Source organism: Triticum urartu, chromosome 3A (assembly GCF_056163025.1).
Source record: "Triticum urartu cultivar PI428250 chromosome 3A, HENAU_Tu73, whole genome shotgun sequence".
Lineage (NCBI taxonomy): Eukaryota > Viridiplantae > Streptophyta > Magnoliopsida > Poales > Poaceae > Triticum > Triticum urartu.
This window is the reverse complement of record NC_141875.1, coordinates 72,651,774-72,678,506: the sequence shown is the minus strand read 5'-3', so window position 1 is coordinate 72,678,506 and position 26,733 is coordinate 72,651,774.

Here is a 26,733-nt window from a genome sequence, read left to right as displayed (position 1 = left end):
TAACCCTAACCCTCTCCGGTGTCTATATAAACCGAAGGGTTTTAGTCCGTAGGACAACAACCATAACATACAATCATAACATAGGCTAGCTTCTAGGGTTTAGCCTCTCCGATCTCATGGTAGATCTACTCTTGTACTACCCATATCATCAATATCAATCAAGCAGGACGTAGGGTTTTACCTCCATTAAGAGGGCCCGAACCTGCGTAAAACATTGTGTCCCCTGCCTCCTGTTACCATCTGGCCTAGACGCACAGTTCGGGACCCCCTACCCGAGATCCGCCGGTTTTAACACCGACAAACACGCTTTCACAAAGCAATCTTTCTTAGCACGCATCCTAGCGGTTCTTTCTTTGCAGTCATCAATGGAAATTCTCATGGATTTGAGAGACTCATTGATATCATGCTTAGGTGGAATAGATCTAAGTTTCAAGGAATCAACATCAAGATAAATTATATCCACGTTCCTAACCAACTTATCAATCTTAGGAATTTTTTCTTCAAGCAAAGCATTAAAATTCTTTTGCGAAATCATAAATTCTTTAACACTAGTCTCAAAATCAGAGGGCATCTTATTAAAATTACCATAAGAGTTGTTGTAGGAATTACCATAATTATTAGAGGAATTACTAGGAAACGGCCTAGGATTAGAGTTTCCTCTATACGCGTTGTTACCAAAATTGTTCCTACGAACAAAATTCACATCCATAGATTCATTATTATTCTCAATCAAAGTAGACAAAGGCATATCATTAGGATCACAAGAAACACTCTTATTAGCAAACAATTTCATAAGTTCATCCATCTTTCCACTCAAAACATTAATTTCTTCTACAACATGAACCTTTTTACTAGTAGATCTTTCGGTGTGCCATTGAGAATAATTAACCATAATATTATTTGGGAGTTTAGTAGCTTCTCCTAAAGTGACTTCCATAAAAGTGCCTCCCGCTGCTGAATCTAAAAGATTTCTAGAAGCAAAATTCAATCCAGCATAAAAATGTTGTATGATCATCCATAAGTTTAATCCATGTGTAGGGCAATTACGTATCATTAATTTCATCCTCTCCCAAGCTTGTGCAACATTCTCATGATCAAGTTGCTTAAAATTCATGATATCATTTCTAAGAGAGATGATCTTAGCGGGAGGAAAATACTAAGACGGTGCCCGAGGTGGCCACGAGAGACGGTGCCCGAGGTGGCCACTCCCATTGAAAATATATTTTTGGAATATATATGTTTTTTGGGAACAAAAATCCACGCGAGACGGTGCCTGAGGTGGCCACGAGGCAGGGGGCGTGCCTGCCCCCTGGGCGCGCCCCTGACCCTCGTGGGCCACGTGTAAGGCGGTTGATGCCCTTCTTTCGCTGCAAGAAAGCTAATATCTGGATAGAGATCGTGTTAAAATTTCAGCCCAATCGGAGTTACGGATCTCCGGGAATATAATAAACGGTGAAAGGGAAGAATCTGGAAAAACAGAAACAGAGAGAGACAGAGAGATAGATCCAATCTCGGAGGGGCTCTCGCCCCTCCCGTTCCATGGAGTCCATGGACCAAAGGGGAAACCCTTCTCCCATCTAGGCAGGAGGTCAAGGAAGAAGAAGAAGAAGGACGGGGGCTCTCTCCCCCTTGCTTCCGGTGGCACCGGAGTGCCACCGGGGGCCATCATCATCACCGCGATCTACACCAACACCTCCGCCATCTTCACCAACATCTCCATCACCTTCCCCCCTCTATCTACAGCGGTCCACTCTCCCGCAACCCGCTGTATCCTCTACTTGAACATGGTGCTTTATGCTTCATATTATTATCCAATGATGTGTTGCCATCCTATGATGTCTGAGTAGATTTTCGTTGTCCTATCGGTGGTCGATGAATTGCTATGATTGATTTAATTTGCTTGTGGTTATGTTGTTGTCCTTTGGTGCCCATCATATGATTGCGTGCGTGGATCACACCATAGGGTTAGTTGTATGTTGATAGGACTATGTATTGGAGGGCAAGAGTGACAGAAGCTTCAACCTAGCATAGAAATTGATGCATACGGGATTGAAGGGGGACCAATATATCTTAATGCTATGGTTGGGTTTTACCTTAATGAACGTTAGTAGTTGCGGATGCTTGCTAATAGTTCCAATCATAAGTGCATAGAATTCCAAGTCAGAGATGACATGCTAGCAGTGGCCTCTCCCACATAATACCTACTATCGGTCTAGTAAAGTAGTCAATTGCTTAGGGGCAATTTCTCAACTCCTACCCCACTTTTCCACACTCTCTATGTTTACTTTATTGTTTATTCATCTAAACAGCCCCTACTTTTTATTTACATACTCTTTATTATATTGCAAACCTATCCAACAACACCTACAAAGTACTTCTAGTTTCGTACTTGTTCTAGGTAAAGCGAACGTCAAGCGTGCGTAGAGTTGTATCGGTGGTCGATAGAACTTGAGGGAATATTTGTTCTACCTTTAGCTCCTCGTTGGGTTCGACACTCTTACTTATCGAAAACTATTGCGATCCCCTATACTTGTGGGTTATCAAGACCTTTTTCTGGCGCTGTTGCCGGGGAGCAATAGCGTGGGGTGAATATTCTCGTGTGTGCTTGTTTGCTTTATCACTAAGTAATTTTTATTTTCTGTTCTTAGTTGTTCTCTATCTTTAGTTATGGATATGGAACACGAAATACCAAAAAAATTTGGTGTACTTGCTACTCATGGAGATAGGGAACCTCCTAAAACCCTCAATGCTGGTTATGTGAAAAATATTATGTACTACTTAATAATCCTGAGAAAACCCCATTCAATTATGTAATGGGAGTAACGTTGGATCAACATGAATACTCTATGGATTACCGCTTGACACAAAAAGGGAAACTATTATGGGATCAAATTCATATATTGAATTGGTATGCTAGGCAACTATGCTTGAGATATGATTAAACTTGTTGCTCGAGGATGAAGGCACCACACCTTCCCTTTTTATGTGAATTTAATGATAATAAAACCTTAGCTTATTATGCTAATGGTATATATGATTACTATGATGTGGAACAAATAGAAGAATTTGTTGCTTTTATGGGTGCTTATGAAATTGAATCTATGTTTAAAGAGTTTGAAGATTTTGATGATTCGGTTTATAGACATGAAAATTTAGCTATCCTTAAATATTGCTATGAGAATTATGAATACAATTCCGATATTAATACACTTATTGAGAAAGTCTCCGCTATCCAAGAAGAGACTAATATTTTGCAGGAATCTATGGAAGAAGAAGTTGATGAAACTGTGAGCTCATTGGATGAAAAAGATGAGGAGGAGAGCGAAGAACAAAAGGAGGAAGAGCAGATTAGCTACCCGTGCCCACCTTCTAATGAGAGTAACTCTTCAACTCATACATTGTTTAATTTCCCTTCGTGCTTACCGGAGGATGATTGCTATGATGATTGTTATGATCCCGTTGATTCTTTTGAAATGTCCCTTTTTGATGATGCTTGCCATACTTGTGGCCAAGATGCCAATATGAATTATGCTTATGGATATGAACTTTCTATAGTTCCTTATGTTAATCATGAAATTGTTGCTATTGCACCCACACATGATAGTCCTATTATCTTTTTGAATTCTCCAAACTACACTATATCGGAGAAGTTTGCTCTTATTAAGGAATATATTGATGGGTTGCCTTTTACTGTTGCACATGATGATTTTTATGAATATAATATGCATGTGCTTGCTTCTCCTACTTGCAATTATTATGAGAGAGGAACTATATATCCACCTCTCTATGTTTCCAATATGATAAAATTGCAAGAAACTGTTTATACTATGCATTGGCCTTTACTTTGTGTGCATGAATTGTTGTTTTAAGACATGCCGATGCATAGGAAGAGAGTTAGACTTCGTCATTACATGATATATGTTACCTTGTGCTCACCACTAAATTACAAATCATTATTAATTAAAATTGGCTTTGATATAACTTGGGATCCGGGTGGATCCATTACTTGAGCACTATATGCCTAGCTTAATGTCTTTAAAGAAAGCGCTGCCTGGGAGACAACCCGGAAGTTTTAGAGAGTCATTTATTTCTGTTGAGTGCTTTAATATAGTTTAAAAACAAAAAAAAGAGGGGAACCCAAAACTTTTTCAAAAAGGAAAGCGAAAGTGAGAAAGACAAGCATTGTTGAAGTGGGAGCTAGCCTTGAACTTTGTTCATGCTCACGGAAACTTTGTGAATCTTGATTACAGAAACTTTTCAATAAAAATAATTATCCCCTTGTACAATTCCATTGTATTATAAAAATAATGTGCCAAGGTTTGCCTTTAGGATATTTACATTTGCTTGATGGTTTGTACGATGCAGGACAGAAACTTTGGCTGTAGTGCGCGATTTTACATTTTTAGCTGGAACGTCAAATGGTTATGATTATTTTTGCACTGTCTTAAAATACAAACTTTTTATTTTTCCTAATTTTTGTAGAATTTTTCAAGTATCATAAGTATGGTGAATGTTCAGATTATTACAGACTGTTCTGTTTTAGACAGATTCTGTTTTTGATGCATAGTTTGCTTGTTTTGATGAAACTATCAATTTATATTAGTAGATTAAGCCATGAAAAAGTTATACTACAGTATACACAATGCAAAAACAAAATATGAAATGGTTTGCAACAGTACTTATAGTGGTGATTCGCTTTATTATACTAACGGATCTTACCGAGTTTTCCGTTGAAGTTTTGTGTGGATGAAGTGTTCGATGATCGAGAAGGTCTCGATGTGAGAAGAAGGAAGAGAGGAAAGAGCACAAGCTTGGGGATGCCTGAGGCACCCCAAGTAAATATTCAAGGAGAGTCAAGCGTCTAAGCTTGGGGATGCCCCGGAAGGCATCCTCTCTTTCTTCAACAAATATCGGTATGTTTTCGGATTCGTTTCGTTCATGCGATATGTGCAATCTTGGAGCGTCTTTTGCATTTAGTTTTCATTTTTCTTTTATGCACCATGCTGGTATGAGATAGTCCGTGGTTGATTTGTAGAATGCTCTATGCACTTCACTTATATCTTTTGAGTATGGCTTTATAGAATGCTTCATGTGCTTCACTTATATCATTTGAAGTTTGGATTGCCTGTTTCTCTTCACATAGAAAACCGCCATTTGTAGAATGCTCTTTTTCTTCACTTAGATTTGTTAGAGCACGGGCATATATTTTGTAGAAAGAATTAAACTCTCTTGCTTCACTTATATCTATTTAGAGAGATGCCAGGAACTAGTCATTCACATGGTTTGTCATAAAATCCTACATAAAACTTGTAGATCACTGAATATGATATGTTTGATTCCTTGCAATAGTTTTGCGATATAAAGATGGTGATATTATAGTCATGCTAGTGGGTAGTTGTGGATTAGTAGGAATACTTGTGTTGAGGTTTTTGATTCTTGTAGCATGCACGTATGGTGAACCGTTATGTAACGAAGTTGGAGCATGAGGTATTTATTGATTGTCTTCCTTATGAGTGGCGGTCGGGGACGAGCGATGGTCTTTTCCTACCAATCTATCCCCCTAGGGGCATGCGTAGTAGTACTTTGCTTCGAGGGCTAATAAACTTTTGTAATAAGTATGTGAGTTCTTTATGACTAATGTTGAGTCCATGGATTATACGCACTCTCACCCTTCCACCATTGCTATCCTCTCTAGTATCGCGGAACTTTCGTCGGTACCATAAACCCACCATATACCTTCCTCAAAACAGCCACCATACCTACCTGTCATGGCATTTCCATAGCCATTCCGAGATATATTGCCATGCAACTTTCATCATCATCATATACATGACTTGAGCATTCATTGTCATATTGCTTTGCATGATTGTAAGATAGCTAGCATGATGTTTTCATGGCTTGTCCGTTTTTTGATGTCATTGCTACGCTAGATCATTGCACATCCCGGTACACCGCCGGAGGCATTCATATAGAGTCATACTTTGTTCTAGACATTGAGTTGTAATATTGAGTTGTAAGTAAATAAAAGTGTGATGATCATCATTATTAGAGCATTGCCCCAATGAGGAAAGGATGATGGAGACTATGATTCCCCCATAAGTCGGGATGAGACTCCGGACTTTACAAAAAAATAAAAGAGGCTAAAGAAGCCCAAATAAAAAAAGTCCAAAGAAGCCCCCCAAAAAAAATAAAAAAATAAAAAAATGAGAGAAAAAGAGAGAAGGGGAAGTGCTACTATCCTTTTTCCACACTTGTGCTTCAAAGTAGCACCATGTTCTTCATATAGAGAGTCTCTTGAGTTATCACTTTCATATACTAGTGGGAATTTTCATTATAGAACTTGGCTTGTATATTCCGATGATGGGCTTCCTCAAATGCCCGAGGTCTTCATGAGCAAGCAAGTTGGATGCACACACACTTAGTTTCAGTTGGAGCTTTCATACACTTATAGCTATTGTGCATCCATTGCATGGCAATCCCTACTCACTCACATTGATATCTATTGATGGGCATCTCCATAGCCCGTTGATACGCCTAGTTGATGTCAGACTATCTTCTCCTTTTTGTCTTCTCCACCATCATATTCTATTCCACCTATAGTGTTATGTCCATGGCTCATGCTCATGTATTGCGTGAAATTTGAAAAGGTTTGAGAACATCAAAAGTATGAAACAATTGCTTGGCTTGTCATCGGGGTTGTGCATGATGTGAATATTTTGTGTGGTGAAAATGGAGCATAGTTAGACTATATGATTTTGTAGGGATAACTTTCTTTGGCCATGTTATTTTGAAAAGACATGATTGCTTTATTGGTAGGTTTGAAGTATTATTGTTTTTATGTCAAATGATAGACTATTGCTTTGAATCACTCGTGTCTTAATACTCATGCCATGATTAGACATATGATCAAGATTATGCTAGATAGCATTCCACATCAAAAATTATCATTTTTATCATTTAGCTACTTGAGGACGAGTAGGAATTAAGCTTGGGGATGCTGATACGTCTCCGTCGTATCTATAATTTTTGATTGTTCCATGCCAATATTATTCAACTTTCATATACTTTTGGCAACTTTTTATACTATTTTTGGGACTAACATATTGATCCAGTGCCCAGTGCCAGTTCCTGTTTGTTGCATGTTTTTTGTTTCGCAGAATATCCATATCAAACGGAGTCCAAACGGGATAAAAACTGGCGGAGATTTTTTTGGAATATATATGTTTTTTGGGAAGAAAAATCCACGCGAGACGGTGCCCGAGGTGGCCACGAGGCAGGGGGCGTGCCTGCCCCCTAGGCGCGCCCCTGACCCTCGTGGGCCACATGTAAGGGGTTGATGCCCTTCTTTCGCCGCAAGAAATCTAATATCTAGATAGAGATCGTGTTAAAATTTCAGCCCAATCGGAGTTACGGATCTCCGGGAATATAAGAAACGGTGAAAGGGAAGAATCTGGAAAAACAGAAACAGAGAGAGACAGATCCAATCTCGGAGGGGCTCTTGCCCCTCCCATGCCATGGAGTCCATGGACCAGAGGGGAAACCCTTCTCCCATCTAGGGAGGAGGTCAAGGAAGAATAAGAAGGAAGGGGCTCTCTCCCCCTTGCTTTCGGTGGCACCGGAGTGCCACCGGGGGCCATCATCATCACCGCGATCTACACCAACACCTTGGCCATCTTCACGAACATCTCCATCACCTTCCCCCCTCTATCTACAGCGGTCCATTCTCCCGCAACCCGCTGTACCCTCTACTTGAACATGGTGCTTTATGCTTCATATTATTATCCAACGATGTGTTGCCATCCTACGATGTCTGAGTAGATTTTCGTTGTCCTATCGGTGGTTGATGAATTGCTATGATTGATTTAATTTTCTTGTGGTTATGTTGTTGTCCTTTGGTGCCCATCATCTGATTGCGCGCGTGGATCACACCATAGGGTTAGTTTTATGTTGATAGGACTATGTATTGGAGGGCAAGAGTGATAGAAGCTTCAACCTAGCATAGAAATTGATGCATACGGGATTGAAGGGGGACCAATATATCTTAATGCTATGGTTGGGTTTTACCTTAATGAACGTTAGTAGTTGCGGATGCTTGCTAATAGTTCCAATCATAAGTGCATAGAATTCCAAGTCAGGGATGACATGCTAGCAGTGGCCTCTCCCACATAATACTTGCTATCGGTCTAGTAAAGTAGTCAATTGCTTAGGGGCAATTTCGCAACTCCTACCACCACTTTTCCACACTCGCTATATTTACTTTATTGTTTCTTGATGTAAATTGCCCCTACTTTTTATTTACGTACTCTTTATTATCTTGCAAACCTATCCAACAACACCTGCAAAGTACTTCTAGTTTCATATTTGTTCTAGGTAAAGCGAAGTCAAGCGTGCGTAGAGTTGTATCGGTGGTCGATAGAACTTGAGGGAATATTTGTTCTACCTTTAGCTCCTCGTTGGGTTTGATACTCTTACTTATCGAAAACTGTTGTGATCCCCTATACTTGTGGGTTATCATAGATAGGAAAATAATGTGATGGAAGATAGACCTGGGGGCCATAGGTTTCACTAGTGGCTTCTCTCAAGATAGCAAATTCTACGGTGGGTGAACAAATTACTGTCGAGCAATTGATAGAAAAGTGCATAGTTATGAGAATATCTAGGCATGATCATGTATATAGGCATCACGTCCGCGACAAGTAGACCGAAACAATTCTGCATCTACTACTATTACTCCACACATCGACTGTTATCCAGCATGCATCTAGAGTATTAAGTTCATAAGAACAGAGTAACACATTAGGTAAGATGACATGATGTAGAGGGATAAACTCAAGCAATATGATATAAACCCCATATTTTTATCCTCGATGGCAACAATACAATACGTGCCTTGCTGCCCCTGCTGTCACTGGGAAAGGACACCGCAAGATTGAACCCAAAGCTAAGCACTTCTCCCATTGCAAGAAAGATCAATCTAGTAGGCCAAACCAAACTGATAATTCGAAGAGACTTGCTAAGATATTAAATCATGCATAAAAGATTTCATTGAAGAATCAAATATTGTTCATAGATAATCTTGATCATAAAGCCACAATCCATCGCATCTCGACAACACACCGCAAAAAGAATTACAACGAATAGATCTCCAAGAGAATCAAGGAGAACTTTGTATTGAGATCCAAAGATAGAGAAGAAGCCATCTAGATAATAACTATGGACCCGAAGGTCTATAGTAAACTACTCACACATCATCGGAGAGGCTATGTTGTTGATGTAGAAGCCCTCTGTGATCGATTCCCGCTCCGGCGGAGCGCTAGAAAAGGCCCCAAGATGGGATCTCATGGGTACAGAAGGTTGCGGCAGTGGAAATAGGGTTTCGTGGTGCTCCATGATGTTTTCGTGGTAGATGGGTATATATAGGAGGAAGAAGTACGTCGGTGGAGCTGCGAGGGGCCCACCAGGGTGGGGGCGCGCCTGCCCCCCTAGGCGTGCCCTCCTGCCTCGTGGCCTCCTCGCTTCTTTCTTGACGTCCACTCCAAGTCTCCTGGATCACATTTGTTCCAAAAATAACTCTCCCGAATGTTTCATTCCGTTTGGATTCCGTTTGATATTCCTTTTCTGCAAAACACTGAAATAGGCAAAAAAAACAACAATTTTCACTGGGCCTTTGTTTAATAGGTTAGTCCCAAAAATAATATAAAAAGATATATTAAATCCCATTAAACATCCAAAATAGATAATATAATAGCATGGAACAATAAAAAATTATAGATACGTTGGAGACGTATCAAAAGCACACACATTAGGATCAACACTCCCCCTATATTTTATAGTCTGACAGAGTTAGCAAGTAATGGAACATAAAGAGCTCAGATGCATGAGAGTAGGAGTGAGCATAGTATATAACAGGATAATCATGCAACTCACATAAGGTACTCAACAAATTAGATAATATAAGGATAAGGTAGCATATGTATCACGCCATATGATAGGATACCGGGTCTCACAAACACAAACCAAACAAACGCCAGAAACGAGAAAAGAGTTTGCGAGAAAGACAGGCAAGGCAGACACGCCACACAAACACATGCTCGCAACTCGACAACCAAAAATCCCTAAACTCTCTCCTCCTTTGGCATCGAGACACCAAAAAGGCAAAGAGCGCTGCTACGGCTGCAGGTGATAGCAAACTGAGGAACTCCAACATCACATCCCAGCGGGATCGTCTGCAGCGCCATCATCAGTCGGAAACTGCTCGTTGTCTGAATCGGTCCAGGGGCAATGCTGCTGAACCCACTCCTCCTCATAAGTGATATTGCCCTCAGATCCGCTGGCAACGGTCGCACCTAACTGACGCATGAGCTCCTTGTGACGACTCATGGCCTTCTTCTCAGCCACATGAATCATGTATTGACCGTGAGACTCCGTGCAGAAGAGGTTCTTCATCTTGCTATTGAGCTTCTTTGCCCATGAGGGCTCTGCGCTAGAGGGCACATAGTCATCATCAGCAGCAGCATCAGCCTCTGTCTCCATGTCAGCAGCTCCAGGCGGAATCCCAGAACTCGGAGCCGAGGTGCCCCAGTTCTCCTTCTTCCTTAGATGCTTGATCTCATGAGAAACTAACTCCCCAGTCTCCAGCACCACCCTAGGATAAACTTGCGCCGAGGCCTTCTCAATAAGCAACATGATAATCGGTCCATAGATAGGGCACTTGCACTCAGAGATGGCGGAGACCAGTTCAGACCACATGACATGAGAGATATCCAAGAATTCTCAGTGTTTTCTTCCTTCTCATGCTGGCAGAAAAGAAGCATGTCCACAAGGAAAGAGTGTACCATATCCAGGTTTCCAATGAGAGGAAAGAGGGTCTCCCTAAATATGCGATGGAGAATGTCCATAAATACAGGTAGCTCATAGGTCTCCTTCTGAGTCATTGGGTGAATCCTCAAAGTACAATATGGCCAAAGAGATTGCTTGTGAGTGGAAGTTGCATTGCGGTGAGGGCGAAAACCAACTGGGCGCGCAAGACCGTGATCTTCAACTCCAAGTAACTCCATGAAGGCCTTCCACTTTGTCTCCCACCCAATCGAAGTCCGAATAGCCTAGAGGGTTGAAGCTTGCTCCTCTTGGGTACCATAAGCCAAAGTTCGGGGTATGAGCCAAATATCGAAAGATTCGCTTAACCGCCACAAAGTGGCTTTCCTCAGGTGCGAATTGAAACCGTGCACAAATTCCCACACTCAACATGATATCTGGTCTAGATGCACAAAGGTAAAGCAAGGAGACAATCATGGAGTGAAATACCTTTTGATCCACCGCTTTACCATTGGGATCTATGTCAAGTTGGCATTTGACGGGCATTGGAGTGGAAGCCGGCTTGACATCACTTAGCTTGAATCTCTTGAGCATGTATTAAGTGTATTTGTCTTGGTTGATGAAGGTTCCTTCTCTTTGTTGCTTGATTTCGAACCCGAGAAAAAACTTCAACTCTCCTATCATGGACATCTTGAACTTTGAGGTCATGAGAGCGGCAAATTCCTCATTGAAAGCTTTGTTAGGAGAACCAAAGATAATGTCATCAACATATAGTAGGCACACAAACAACTCCCCTTTAATCTTGTTAATAAAAAGAGTGGGGTCGATTTTCCCAATTTCAAACCCACGATCTTGCAACAACTCGGTAAGGTGGTCATAACACGCACATGGGTCTTGTTTAAGGCCATAGAGTGCCTTATCGAGTTGGTACACATGATCGGGGAAATAGGGATCCTCGAACCCGGGGGGTTGTTTGACATACACCAACTCATTAATAGGACCATTGAGAAAAGCACTCTTCACATCCATTTGTTGCAACTTGAAGTTATGATGAGAAGCATAAGCAATCAGTAAACGAATAGATTCAAGGTGAGCAATGGGAGAAAAGGTTTCACCATAGTCGATACCCTCGACTTGGGAGTAGCCTTGAGCTACCAAGCGAGCCTTGTTGCGGACAATAATCCCATGAGAATCTTGCTTGTTCTTGAATATCCACTTGGTTCCAATGACATTATGGTTCCCCGTTGGCCTTGGCACCAATCTCCACACCTTGTTGTGCTCAAAGTTGTTGAGTTCTTCATGCGTGGCGTTAAGCCAATCCATATCTTCGAGAGCCTCATAGACCTTTTGGGGTTTAACACAAGAGACAAACGCATGATGTTCACAATAGTTTGCCAATTGTCTGCGAGTGCTTACCCCCTTTCGAATGCTTCCAAGCACATTTGTCATGAGATGACCCTTGGTAGAGAGCTTGGATGCAATCTTGGCGGCACGACGCTCCAATTCCTCCTCAGGAGTGAGTTGAGGAGCGGTTACTTGATTATATAGAGCGTCGTCTTGAGCTTGTTCTTGATCTTGAGCTTGTTCTTGACCTTGAACTTGCTCGGAGGAGAGAACTTGACCTTGGGCATCACTTGGTGGTTCAACAACATCTTGAGGTTGATCTTGCCCTTGGTCTTGTTCATGAGGTTGAGGGCCTTCACTTTGTTCTTCGGAAGTGTGTGGGCCTTGGGTTGGTGATGGTTCCACTTGAGTGGAACATTGTCCTTCTCCTTCGGCTACAAGGCGTTCCTCAATGGGTAGGATAAAACCAACACACATTCTTCTTATGGCTTGGGGAGGAATTTCATCACCTACATCACAAGTGCCACTTTGCTCCACTTGGGAGCCGTTATTCTCATCAAAATCCACGTTACACATCTCCTCAATAAGTCCCGTGGACTTATTGAGGACACGGTAAGCATGAGATTTTGTAGCATAACCAACAAATATGCCCTCATAAGCTCTAGCCTCGAATTTAGACACACAGACACCTTTCTTGAGAATGAAACACTTACACCCGAACACCCGGAAGTACTTGAGGTTGGGCTTGTTACCGGTGAGTATCTCATATGGAGTCTTGTTCAAGCTTTTGCGGAGATAGAGCCGATTGAATGCATGACATGCAGTGTTGATGGCTTCGGCCCAAAAGTTGTATGGAGACTTGAACTCTGCCATCATGGTCCTTGCCGCATCCATCAACATCCGGTTCTTCCTCTCCGCTACACCATTTTGTTGAGGGGTGTAAGGTGCGGAATATTGATGTTTGATCCCCTGATCACTAAGAAACTCATCCAAGGTGTAGTTCTTGAACTCGGTGTCATTGTCACTTCTTATTGTCAAGATCTTTGTATTGTGTTGTCGTTGAGCTCCAAGTTAATGACGGTTTGTTGGGTCTCACTCTTCCTCTTGAAGAAGTACACCCAAGTGTATCTTGAATAGTCATCCACAATCACCAAGCAATACTTTCTACCCCCAAGGCTATCAAAGGATGGAGACCCAAAGAGATCCAAGTGAAGGATCTCCAAAGGCCTCTTTGAGTAAATGATAGTTGTGGGAGGGTGAGCCTTCTCATGTAGCTTTCCTTCAATGCATGCACTACAAGCATGATCTTCGGCAAAACTAACATGTGTTAGTCCACGGACATGGTCCCCCTTTAGAAGACTTTGCAAAGATCTCATATTGACATGGGCTAAACGACGATGCCAAAGCCATCCCACGTTAACTTTAGCCATTAGGCATGTCGCGGTCTTAGTGGGTCGCTCTGAAAAGTTAACCACGTAGAGACCGTTCTCGACATGCCCAACAAAGGCTACTTTAAGAGTCTTTCTCCACAAGAGGGCCATGGTATCAATATCAAAGAAGGTGGAAAATCCCATGATTGCAAGTTAACGAACGGAAAGTAAATTGTTTGCAAGGGACTCAACAAGCATGACCTTCTCGATTGTGAGATCATGAGAAATGACAACCTTGCCAAGCCCCAATACCTTAGAGGACGAGGCATCACCCCACTCGACATTGGTGGGCACAGATGGAATCTTTTGCACGTCCACCACCAAGTCCTTGCTTCCGGTCATATGATTAGTGGCTCCACTATCGAGCAACCATGATCCCCCACCGGAAGCAAACACCTACAAGAGATCAATGCTTGGTTTTAGGTACCCATTTTGTAATGGGTCCTTTGATGTTAGTGACAAGGGTCTTAGGAACTCAAATAGACCATTCAATGTACTCATAAGGAGAACCAACAAATTTAGCATAAACATGCCCATCACTAGCACGGCATAACACATAGGAAGGGTTAAAGTCGCCGGCTTTGTTGGAAGGGGTGGCATTGCCCTTCTTGACACCACCACCCTTCACATTGTTCTTCTTTTCCTTAGAGGCACCCTCTCCCTCTTCGACCGAAGTTTGCATGAGAGGAGGAGGTCGTTTGGCCTTGTCATTCTTCTTCTTGTTCTTGGACTTGGGTGCGAACCCAATCCCTTCCTTGACCATAACTTCCTTTTGATTTCTCAAAAGATCGTTGAGGTTCTTCTCACCTTGTATGCACGACACAAGGCCTTTCTAAAGTTGCTTCTTCAACTTTGCATTCTCCTCAACAAGACGCACATGCTCACAACAAGGGTTAGTAGCATTTGCATTATCAATTAAAACCATATGAGGGAAAGCGGCTTTCTCCTTGGTTAGCCTCACTTGGATTTGATCATGAGACTCTTTAAGACTAGCATGAGTACTCTTCAAGGCCTTGTGACCCTTGTCAAGTATATCAAACTCCTCCTAGAGTCTAGCAAGATCAACACCAAGTTTGGCCTTCTCGGAATTTAGCACACGAGACACAACAAGAACATGATCAAGATCATTCTTTAATTTCGCATGGTCATCGTTGTGTGACTCCTCAAGAGCCAAGCGATGACCACGCTCTTCCTCGAGAGCATTAGAGAGATCCGATATCTCATCGGCATAGTCACGACTATGGCCCTCCATCTTAGAGATGGTGTCTTTGTGAGCTTCGATCATGTCATTGGCTTCACCAAGTTGCTCCAAGAGAGCAACAAAGTGCTTATTGGATTTACCCTTGAGCTTACTCATAAAAGACTCAAACTCATTTTCCTCCACGTTGGACCCCCCACTTTCATCAATGCAATCCGTCAAGGAAGGATGAGTAATGATGGTAGTTTTGATGTTGGGGTTACCTTGTTGGTGGCTTTAGCCATGAGGCACTTGGCGGTGATGTTCTCATTGGGTGAGTCAAAGGGGGACGCCCATGGGGTTGTTGCAATGGCCACTGAGGGAGTCCTAGATTAGGGGGTCTCCGGATAGCCGGACTATATCCATTGGCCGGACTGTTAGACTATGAAGATACAAGATTGAAGACTTCGTCTCGTGTCTGGATTGGACTCTACTTGGTGTGGAAGGCAAGCTAGGCAATACGGATATGGATATCTCCTCCTTTGTAACCGACCTTGTGTAACCCTAACCCTCTCCGGTGTCTATATAAACCAAAGGGTTTTAGTCCGTAGGACAACAATCACAATATACAATCATACCATAGGCTAGCTTCTAGGGTTTAGCCTCTCTGATCTCGTGGTAGATCTACTCTTGTACTACCCATATCATCAATATTAATCAAGCAGGACATAGGGTTTTACCTCCATTAAGAGGGCCCGAACCTGGGTAAAACATCGTGTCCCCTGCCTCCTGTTACCATCCGGCCTATTCACCAAACCGGTTAAAATAGCCGAATCCGGACCAGTGATAGATTTCATATCCGGGGTTGTACACCGTTACGGCATCCCCCACAGCATCATCACTTATAACGGCACGAACTTCACGGCCGACGAGGTAAAACTCTGGTGCAGCAAAATCGGCATCAAGCTCGATTATGCTTCAGTCTATCACCCACAAACCAACAGTCAAGTCGAACAAGCAAATGGTCTTATAATGAGCGGCATTAAACCCAGATTAGTGCGCTCCTTAACGGAGTCTGACACGCACTGGGTAGAGGAGCTCGACTCCGTACTCTAGGGGCAGCGGACCACGCCGAATCGTAGTACCGGATATACACCGTTTTTATGGTGTACGGCGCAGAGGCGGTCCTACCCTGTGACATAATTCATGACTCACCTCGAGTGCGCATGTACGAAGAAAGAGAAGCCGAGCCCGATCGGCAGGACAGTCTGGACACCTTGGAAGAAGAGCGCGACGTAGCCAAAGCCCGTTCCGCATTTTACCAGCAACAGGCTCGCAGATACCAAAGCAGGGAAGTACGGGCCAAAACTTATAACGTTGGCGAACTAGTTCTACGGCTGTCGGATAAGAAAAAGAACAAGTTCGAGCCCAAATGGGAAGGTCCCTTCATTATCGACCAAGTTTTGACCGGTGGAGCGTACCGACTGCGGGATGCATCGACTAGTCGACTCGAGCCGAACCCATGGAATGCAGCCAGGCTTCGAAGATTCTACGCCTAGCACCGGACTTTATGTTAGTCCCCTCCCTTTGTCCATTTTCTGCATATGCATCATCTGTCTTGTTTCCCTTTCTTTCTTTTATTTCTCTAGGCCTTCAAGGGTCACCTTGTGCCTCACTCATACATTACAGATGCGCTAGCTGCACTCTTCATACCTGGGGGCTTCTTTCATAGAAGCTTAAATTATTTACCTGGGCCTCACGCCCAACACATGTGTTATACTTCCGCATGTACCTTTTTTCACCATTATATGCATCGATATGATTTAAGTTTTGGCCAAGTTGGGTTGCCTAGCTCTTGTATTTATGCCATACGTTCCCGTTAATTCAGGTAGGGCATAAGGGGAGCACCTCTGCGATTGTTACCGCCCGTTCAGCCAGACGTGTACCTTAGACTGGGTGAAGCCGAAAGCTAGCGTTCTTAATGGAATATTCGGTCAGTGAACAAAAGATGACTTTTATTTATTATCCATATCTGCCCCCAGATTCTTTTTCTGCGCTTCTTGTCGCAGTCTGGACATGCACTTTAGGGCATGCTTACCCAGGGAAAGGAACCCTTAACGGAACTATTCTCCCTGGAAGATGTTTCTTACTACCCATGTAATATAACATAACTAGTTGGGCAATTGTCTGATAAAGAACTAATGACCCCTACGCCTGGTCTCCACGCATGCCCTGGTTCTTACATAACCGAGAGGGTATTCGGATACACTCTGGACCGTCGGGTCCCGAGGTCGAAGCAAAAAGGTCGGCCACGACAAACGATCTACAATCCGGCTAGAAGGCATTGTACATGTCACTTTAAAATTACATAGTCAATTTGACTGATTGAATTCCTCTTCAATACCATCCAATAGGCTGTCTAGTCTACAGTCATGTTGGGAATACTTTGCGGCCAATTCTACTTGGCCGTACACTAAGCTCACAGGGATCTCCTTCCCATCGGGCCCCACAGGTCCGACTTCGGCCATGTGGTTCGGGTCAGCCTTCGTGTACCGTGTCTTCACCATTGCCCAGGCTTCCCTGGCGCCCTGATGACAGGCCGATATCTTCCATAATCGGAAGCGCCGCCACGCTCCCTTTAGCTTTTCTGCAAGCTCTCCAAGGCCTTCGGGTATGGAGATGGATGGCCACAAGGCCTGGGCGACGCCTTGCATCACCTGCCAAACTCGTTTGTGCAGCTGTGAGAGCTCGGGAAGAAGGTCACCCGTTGAACCGGGCATTTCCTCGGTAGGACGACCTGTTAGCATACCTACAGACATAACTCTGTCAGCCAGCTTCCTCGCCGAACTCTTTTTCAAAGTTCGTTCAAGCACTTACTAAATATGCCGCGTCGAAGCCGGCGATTTTCCTTAATAGAGTCCGACAGTTGGGCACGAACATCTTGTAGTTCCACGCCCAGCTTGGTGTTGGCATCTAGGAGATCATTTTTCTCCTGCCTCACCCTCGTAAGCACGTTCACACCGGCCTTCAGCTGGCATAGGAGCTATTGCTTATCCGGATTTACTCTAGTGTCATCTGCAATTTTATCGTCAGATCTGCATACACGCCGCATTCTATATGATACTTATCATTTGAAGGATATGTTACCAGAGGGGGTCTCCTTGGGCTCCCCTGCTGCGGCCAGTGCGGCCTGAAGTTGGGCTTTGCACTCTTCCAGCTCCTAGGACAGTTGAGTATTATTTTCTGTAAGAACCTGCATAACAAATGATCCTTAAATCAGTTATCCTAACTGTTTCAAGTCTCAGGGGCTACTAATATATATAATCACCAAATTTTCTCACCCGTATGTCTTTTACATACTGCTCCGTGGCTCTGGCTAGACCATTTTGAGCGGCACGGAGGTGCGCGTCTCCCGAATTGAAGGCAACCAATGCCTCTTGGGAGAAACAAGCGTCACGAAGAACAGTCCGGCGACGCCTCTAGTTCATGGCACTTTCCACCTTAGAATTGGTGGCGGACAGTTTATCCGCATCCTCTGTCGGAGGAGCACCCGGCGCACACCTCGTATTCATTCCCGCCTCCGAATCCGGCCTTGGAGCCTGGCTTGTGGAGGCGCGATTGGTAGCCTCTCCGGGTATAGTCCGGCGAGCACTCTTTTTCCTGAAAAGAAGGCATGGGCATTAATACGCCTCTGAGAATAATGTCTTGCAATAAAGACGGCGCGCCGTACCGCTGCGCCGGTGTCTCAATCCGGACTACGGGTCTTTTCAGCCTGCCTGGCCTCGCGGCCCCTTGTTGGCCAGTCGCCGCAGGCTCGGCCTTCTGCCTCGAGGACCTCCCCTACAAAACACGGCTATTATACGGCGATCAAAAACACGCAAGGACGGATCCCTTTTTGAAGTGCTGGGACTTCGGTCTCAGTCACCTGTGAGGCTGGAACTAGCCCAGGGTAATCGGCCGTAATGGCCACCAAAGCATTATCATTGCTCGATTGGTAAAACACCCCATCGATCAGCTCCACAGATATGTTCGGATCCTCTTGGGAGGCCGGGTCAAGGGACCGTCCAGGGTCCTCGGGTTGTGGAGGGGGGTTGTTTATCTCCCTTACAGCCTGGCGCAGTTCCTGCATAGAAATCGCTAGACTGAATACTTAACTACGGAAATATGAAACGGATGGGCGAGAAAAAGTCTCCGCTTACCCAGCTCGGAGGATTGTACATAGAAAATCTGCCCTGCGGGTTGACACGAAGGAATTCCTCCTCTTCTCCCTTGTACAAAGTGGATAAGATCTTTATTAGATCAGCAACCGATCCCGGCCCTTTACGGCCGTAGCGGGTGGCGTCATCCTCCCCGTTGAAATCCCACATGGGGTGGCCTCTATACTGAAGTGGCTGCACCCCCCGCATGATACATATGGACATGACCTCGACCATGGTCAATCCGGATCGAGCTAAAAAAATTATCCGGCTCATCAGGTAAAGAACGTCCCTGTCATCTTCCTCCAGGGGGCTCCGTGGACGCCAGCTCCGGCGCTTCTTCAAAGGGGCGTTGTGGAACTCAGGAAGGCCGATCCGAATAGGATCCGGGAGGGGGACGTCTTCTATATAAAACCATTCTAAAGGCCAGTCTTCGGACGTCTTCTTTGGGGTTCCGGACAGGTATCTGGTCCCGGCAACACGCCACACTTCGGCTCTACCCACTTGATATATTGACCCCTTTTGAGAATGGGACACAAGGCAGAACAACTTCTTCCACAGAGCGAAATGAGCCTCACAGCCCAAAAACAACTTGCAAAGGGCTACGAATCCCGCGATATGCAGCATGGAGGCGGGCGTAAGGTTGTGCAACTGGAGGCCGTAGAACTCCAGGAGCCCCCGGAGAAACGGATGAATTGGGAATCCGAGCCCTCCTACCAAATAAGGGACAAGGCATACCCGCTCTCCCTTGGAGGGATTGGGAAGGCTCTCCGCTTGCTCTCCGCCATTATAGGTGGTGAGCCCGGCTCGAACCGGGACCATGTACGCTGGGGGAAGAAATCCCTTGGTCTGAAGCATCACTAATTTGCTGTGCAGGACGGAACATCTCTCCCAATCTCCAGGCTTGGAGCTAGGGGAGCGAGAGGAGGAGCTGCGTCGACCGGCCATGATGGAATGGATCTCTGTCGAGCGCGCTCCGATGAAGGCTCGCCAAGGGAGGATGGTGTGATTTGGATCTGAATCCTCATCTTTTTAATAGGCGGCTCATTCACACAGCTAGGGGGGTAAATGTGAAAACACCCTGGCTCTTCACATTTGCTCGACACGTGGAAAGTGGCTATTATTGGGCGTGGAAGCCAAGGAGTGCAACATTCACAAGAAACCGGACACTATTTTGACAGGTACACAGAATTTGGAGAGGAACCCGCCTTGCAATGCCGAAGACAATACCGCATGCCGGACTCATCGTCATTGAAGCCTGGTTCGGGGGCTACTGAGGGAGTCCTGGATTAGGGGGTCTCCGGATAGCCGGACTATATCCATTGGCCGGACTGTTAGACTATGAAGATACAAGATTGAAGACTTCGTCTCGTGTCCGGATGGGACTCTACTTGGCGTGGAAGGCAAGCTAGGCAATACGGATATGGATATCTCCTCCTTTGTAACCGACCTTGTGTAACCCTAACCCTCTCTGGTGTCTATATAAACCGAAGGGTTTTAGTCCGTAGGACAACAATCACAATATACAATCATACCATAGGCTAGCTTCTAGGGTTTAGCCTCTCTGATCTCGTGGTAGATCTACTCTTGTACTACCCATATCATCAATATTAATCAAGCAGGACGTAGGGTTTTACCTCCATTAAGAGGGCCCGAACCTGGGTAAAACATCGTGTCCCCTGCCTCCTGTTACCATCCGGCCTAGACGCACAGTTCGGGACCCCCTACCCGAGATCCACTGGTTTTGACACTGACAGCCACGGAGGCCATGGCAACGGTCTCACCGTATTCATCACCATCATCCTCATTGTACTCTTCTTGTACTACCAATCCCTTGGGAGGAGTCTTCTTGGTGAAGTGGTTTTTGTTTGGAAAAGACTTGACCTTGTCCTTCCGGATGAGCTTGCCACCATTGTCTTCCCTCTTCTCATAGGGGCACTTCGCAACAAAGTGGCTCACATTGCCACAATTGTAGCAAGTACTCACACATTGCTTGCCCTTGGCGCCACTTGAGTTGCTCTTGTTGAAGTTGGGCCTTGAGTTCTTCTTGCTCCAAAATTGTCTTGAAGCGGGAGCCATGTGCTCATGATAATCATATTTTGTATCCTCGGGGTTGCTCTCCTCTTCTTCCTCTTCCTCCTCTTCTTCCACACCCTTGGCTTTCAAGGCAAGGTTGGGCTTCTTTGCTCTTTGAGAACGCAACACTGCATTGTCGGCGGTCTTGTCCAAGATACTCATTGCCACAAACTCACCCAACACTTCACTTGAGGACAAGGTGTGGAAGTCCGGCCTTTGACGGATGACGGAGGACATGGCCTTATGGTATAGCATAATGGCTTTGAGAAACTTTTGCTTGATCCAATTGTCATTTGTATCCTTGCTCCCATGATCTCGGAGTGAAACTGTGAGTGTGGTTAGTCTTCGGTAGAGCTCACGAGGTTCTTCACCTTCATTCATAGCAAATTCATCGGCTTCATCTTGCACCACTTCATAATTGGAGCGTTGAATGCTTGTGCTTCCCTTGTAAAGGGAAACAACATGGTGCCATGCTTCCTTTGCCATGGTGAATGGTCGGAGATGCGCAATATCTTCAGGAGGGATTGCATCTTGGATGATGAAGAGAGCATTCTCGTTGAATTGATGATCCGCGGCTTCTCTTGGAGTGAAGTTGCTTGGGTCATGCGGACAGAAACCTTGCTCAATGATTCTCCAAAGGTTAGTATTCACATGATTTAAATGACGTTTAAAGCGATATACCCAAGCGTCAAAATCCTCACTTTTCACAATCTTAGGAGGAGAACCGGCATGATTTAAATGAGTGGAGGGAATCGGTCCTCCATAGGTAAGTGGAGGTTCCACATGGGCAAAGATGCCATTTCCACTTTTACCACTAGACAAAGGAATTTTATCACTAGAAGCTTCCCCCTTGTCGGAGTTGGCAACCGTCACCTTGTTAGTGGGATCAACCATTTCCAAAGGTGCGGTGGATAATTTAAGACCATCAAGAAAATCCTTAAGCACGCCTTTGACCTCGCCCGTCATGGAGGTTTTAAATGTGTCCAAGGCCACATTGAGTTCCTCACGTGAGACCAAGGTTCCCCCATCGGCCGTAGAAGACGATGGAATCACAACGGGGCGCTCCTCCTCACCGTCTACGGTGTCAACCATACTCTTCGGACGACAGAGTCCTTAATAAAGAGACAAGGCTCTGATACCAATTCAAAGGATCAATATAGTTCACTAGAGGGGGGTGAATAGGCAACTAACAATTTTTAGCTTTTCTTTATCAATTTAAATTTTGCATCAAAGTAGGTTGTCTAGATATGCAACTAGGTGAGCAACCTATATGATGCAACAATAATAAGTACACAAGCAAGCAAGGGATGTAACACAAGATAAGCTTGCACGAGTAAAGGGACGAGATAACCAAGAGTGAAGCCGATGAAGACGAGGATGTGTTACCGAAGTTCCTTCCCTTTAAGAGGAAGTACGTCCCCGTTGGAGCGGTGTGGAGGCACAATGCTCCCCAAGAAGCCACTAGGGCCACCGTATTCTCCTCACGCCCTCACACAATGCGAGACGTCGTGATTCCACTATTGATACCTTTGAAGGCAGCGACCGAACCTTTACAAACAAGGTTGGGGCTATCTCCACAACTCAATTGGAGGCTCCCAACGATACCACGGAGCTTCACCGCAATGGAATATGGCTCCGAGGTGACCTCAACCGTCTAGGGTGCTCAAACACCCAAGAGTAACAAGATCCATAAGGGATTAGTGGGGGAATCAAATTTCTCTTGGTGGAAGTGTAGATCCAGGCCTTCTCAAGCAATCCCTAGAGAATCAACAAGTTTGATTGGCTAGGGAGATAGATCGGGCAAAATGAGCTTTGGAGCAACAATGGAGCTTGAGAGAAAAAAGACCAAGTCAACTTGGAGAAGAAGACTTCCTTTTATAAGGGGGAAGCAATCCAACCGTTACCCCCGCTCAGCCCCGTACAGAGTGGAACTACCGCTGGGGGCAGCGGTACTACCGCCCGCCATCGCGGTACTGCCGCACAGACTAACGAATGCTAGAGACAGAGTGGGATCTGGACCCAGGGCGGTACTACAGCGGTGGTAGGGGCAGTACTACCGCTTACAAGCGGTACTACCGCCTCTACTACCGCTGCCAGTGCCGCAAAACCCGACACAAGAGGCGACACCCTCGAGTCAAGGCGGTAGGAGTGCAGAACAGGAGCGGTACTACGGTCGAGAGCTCCATGTGGTACTGCCGCTGTGGAGTGGTACTATCGCTTATAGCTCTTGAGAGGTACTACTGCTAGGGTCCACGGTACTACCGCTGGGACCAGATTTCATAGAGAATGCAATGAGGGACCCACCAGCGAAGCAGGAAGGCGAAGAGGGTGCAAAGGAGATGTGTACGTGATGATTCCACCCTAGCCTATCCAATGCGGACCCCCTCTTGATAGTGCGGTGACCCCTACGAAACAAGTCCACCAAAACTGAAACGAAAGAGCTACACCGTCTTCGCATAAAACTCCGAGGGGAAGAAATCGTGCCAAAGGATGAATCTCTGAAATACTCAATGCACATGATTAGTCCGCAAAGGCCTTGTCATCAAACACCAAAACTACTTAGAGAGAGACATGCCTTAACAGTTACTCTTGTTGGAGATATGCCCTAGAGGCAATCATGTGTAACATTCCCAATTTTTCCAAATTTTGGAATGTTAATAATAGGATAATATTGATTGAATTGCTCTGATTTTCATGGGGAATTAAAACTTTTTGAGTCCTTGTTTAAATTCTTTTTTTCAAACCATGTTAAAAATTGGATAACATTTTTTGTCCAATAAAAAAATATGGTTGGGAAAGTTTACTCAAGAATTCAAAGGGCATTCAATTCTTTTGGAATATTTTGAAACCACATTCAAATATATGAGTGAGAATAAAATGACTTTCTCAAATGTGGTGGATTAATGTTCCATTCGGGGTTCTTTGAATTTTTTAGTTTCATTGGAATTGGATCTTATATGGAATTTTAATGCCATTTAAATATTTCCAAATTATTCAAATACAATTTAATGAGAGGAGATAATGTGACTTATCCAAAAATATATTTGGAAATATCTAATATGACACAATTATTGTTTTTGCATTTATTTGTTGTGAGTTAATTTCTTAAAACAAAACTATATAAGTTTTGTCGCCTAAAAAATATTTTTAATAAAATAAATGTGTCCATAGAGCATTAGACTAAATATATGAATAATAAAAAATTATTTCTGCATAAAGCTATTTGTACCTAAGTACAAGTGTTATTCTTGTGGGTAGGAACATTTTTTCTCTCTAAAGATGTTTCTTTAAAAAAAACATGCAGCCAAGGCCCACGAAGGTTAGCGTCCCCACGACCCAACTGGGTCATCTTCTTCCTTGTACGTTTCATGGCAGGAGCCAAGAGAACGCACACATCACACCTTCCAGCGCCCCACCCCCTCCCCTTCCTCTCCCTCGCCCCAAAACTCATCTGAACGGATCCCCCACTCTGTCCTAACTCTTTCTCTTCCGTTACACGCACTAAACTGCACCCTAATGGCCACCTAGAGCAGCCGTAATGTTCGCCATTAACACCATAATGTCGACGGACGCCCCGCTCGAATTCTGACCTCCGCGAGCCCTATAAAAAGAACCCCACGAGCCCCTATCGGCCCTCGTCCGAAGCCCTCTCCTTTTGGGAGCTATCTACTTCCCCATCCCGATCAATTGCTCGTCGGAGTTCGGAAACTCCGGCGGCCGCTCCACGCCGCTCCGGGACAAGGCCGAGCCCGGGACATTACCCAACGGACTTCCCTCATCGACCTCTTCGCCGTCCTCCTTCTACTTCACGTCAGGGAGCTTCTTCCACAACTCCAACGACCTTCTTTTCCAACTCCAGCGACCAACTCCGGTGAGCTCTCTCTAAATCCCGTAATTCTTTTATTCAGAAAAATATCCAAACTTCGGAAATTCGTATCTCCCAAACCGTATGTCCGATTTTGACAAATAAGATACCTCCGGATTCGCTGAAACCTGTACTTTTATATGAAATTATAAAATCTCACTTTTGGTCAATTTAAAATTTAGTTTTGATTTAAATGGTAAGATGAGTATTTTCACTATATCTTTTATTCTATAAATCATATAAAAATGTTTTATATATGAAAGTTGGACCTTATGACCTCACCATTCTGTTGGAACTCATAGAATAATTTTTCAATGATGTTTAGTCACTGTTTTAGCATCATCACCTTAATTTGACTTTCTTTAATCATAATTTAATAACTTTATTAGATTGAATTTGATTCTTCAGTAGAAATCCTTAGATAGATGAGACTTCTCTGGTCATTCGATATCACCACAAAACTTTGAAGTTACAAGATTAAGGATTTAATCCTTTTATCTCGAAACTTATGCCATGTCAGTTTTATTTAACCCAAGTCAAATATTCTGAATAATCTCATGATAGAATTTGTTGTAAGAACTTGTCTCACAACCCATCTTCTATATCAAATCAAGATCTTCACTTAGTATCACTTGATCCAACCCTAGGATATGACTATGTCATGTCTCGTTTAAGACCAAACTTGATTCTATCTCAAACCATAGCCACGTCGTGCTAATTATCCTACGAATGTATTTATTGTGAATTTGTATCTTTTATTTGGATCTTCATTTGCAATTGTTGTGTGTTAAGTTATTTTCTTATATCGTTAGATATATCGTAAGGTGAAGGAGAGACGACTCGAAGTAGAATATATCAACTTCAAGAACCAGGCAAGTCGCAATTTGATCATGCTCTGACCTATATTTTTATCTTATGCATATCTCTTTGAATTTAAATACTATGCATGTTTTACAAAAGTTTTACAAAGTATTATTACTAGCTAGAGCCATAGGTTCAAGACTTGTAAACACGCTTGGCCACGCTTGCATAAAATGGGTGGGATGAAAACCAAAATTGTTTTAAGCCTTTAAACTTGCCTTCTTTGGGGCAACGTTTTGTGGAAACTGTTAAAAACAAAATTATATACTATTTTACTTCTACTCTCTAGGCGGAATGGTATTGACGGGAGCGTCTACAAGTGATTGCGCCCAATCGGGGTCTTGCAGTGAATGCGCCCGACTGGGGTCTTGCACACAGGTTTTTGGTGGGGACCGTCGTCCAGGGGACTGAGAACTTCCAAGTACAGTTTGATGTAGCTTCCAGTACAGCTACATGCTACTATGGGCTCTGGCTTAGCTTAGTACTAACGGGAAACCCTACCCCAGGACCGCCATCGGAGAGAGGCCTTCGTGCCGAAGTTGCGGGCGGCTTGGCGGTATAGGGGGCTATTACGGAAAGGCTTTGTCTCAATATCCTCCTAGTCGCACACCCAAGTGTGTAACGATAAACGGGGTTGGTTGTGTCATGTGGGGAACGTGTACGACCTCTGTAGAGGGTTAAACCTAATCGATTAGCCGTGCCCCCTGTTACGGGCAATTTTGAGCAACTGAAGACTTGGACTGAAGAAGAATCTCCCCCCTCTTTTCTAAAAATCTATTTTAAGGGTTAAAGTTGAGGAATGAGCACAGTGAATGTGTTTCACCTCAACCTTATGTATGTTTTAAAACTATTTTGGAGACTGAGCACTTGTGCGTATATCCAAGTGTCTGACTCCTACTTTTTATACTAAAAACTATTTCTATTCCAAAGTAGTTTATAAAATTTAGTATAGGAGAAAATTGGCTTTAC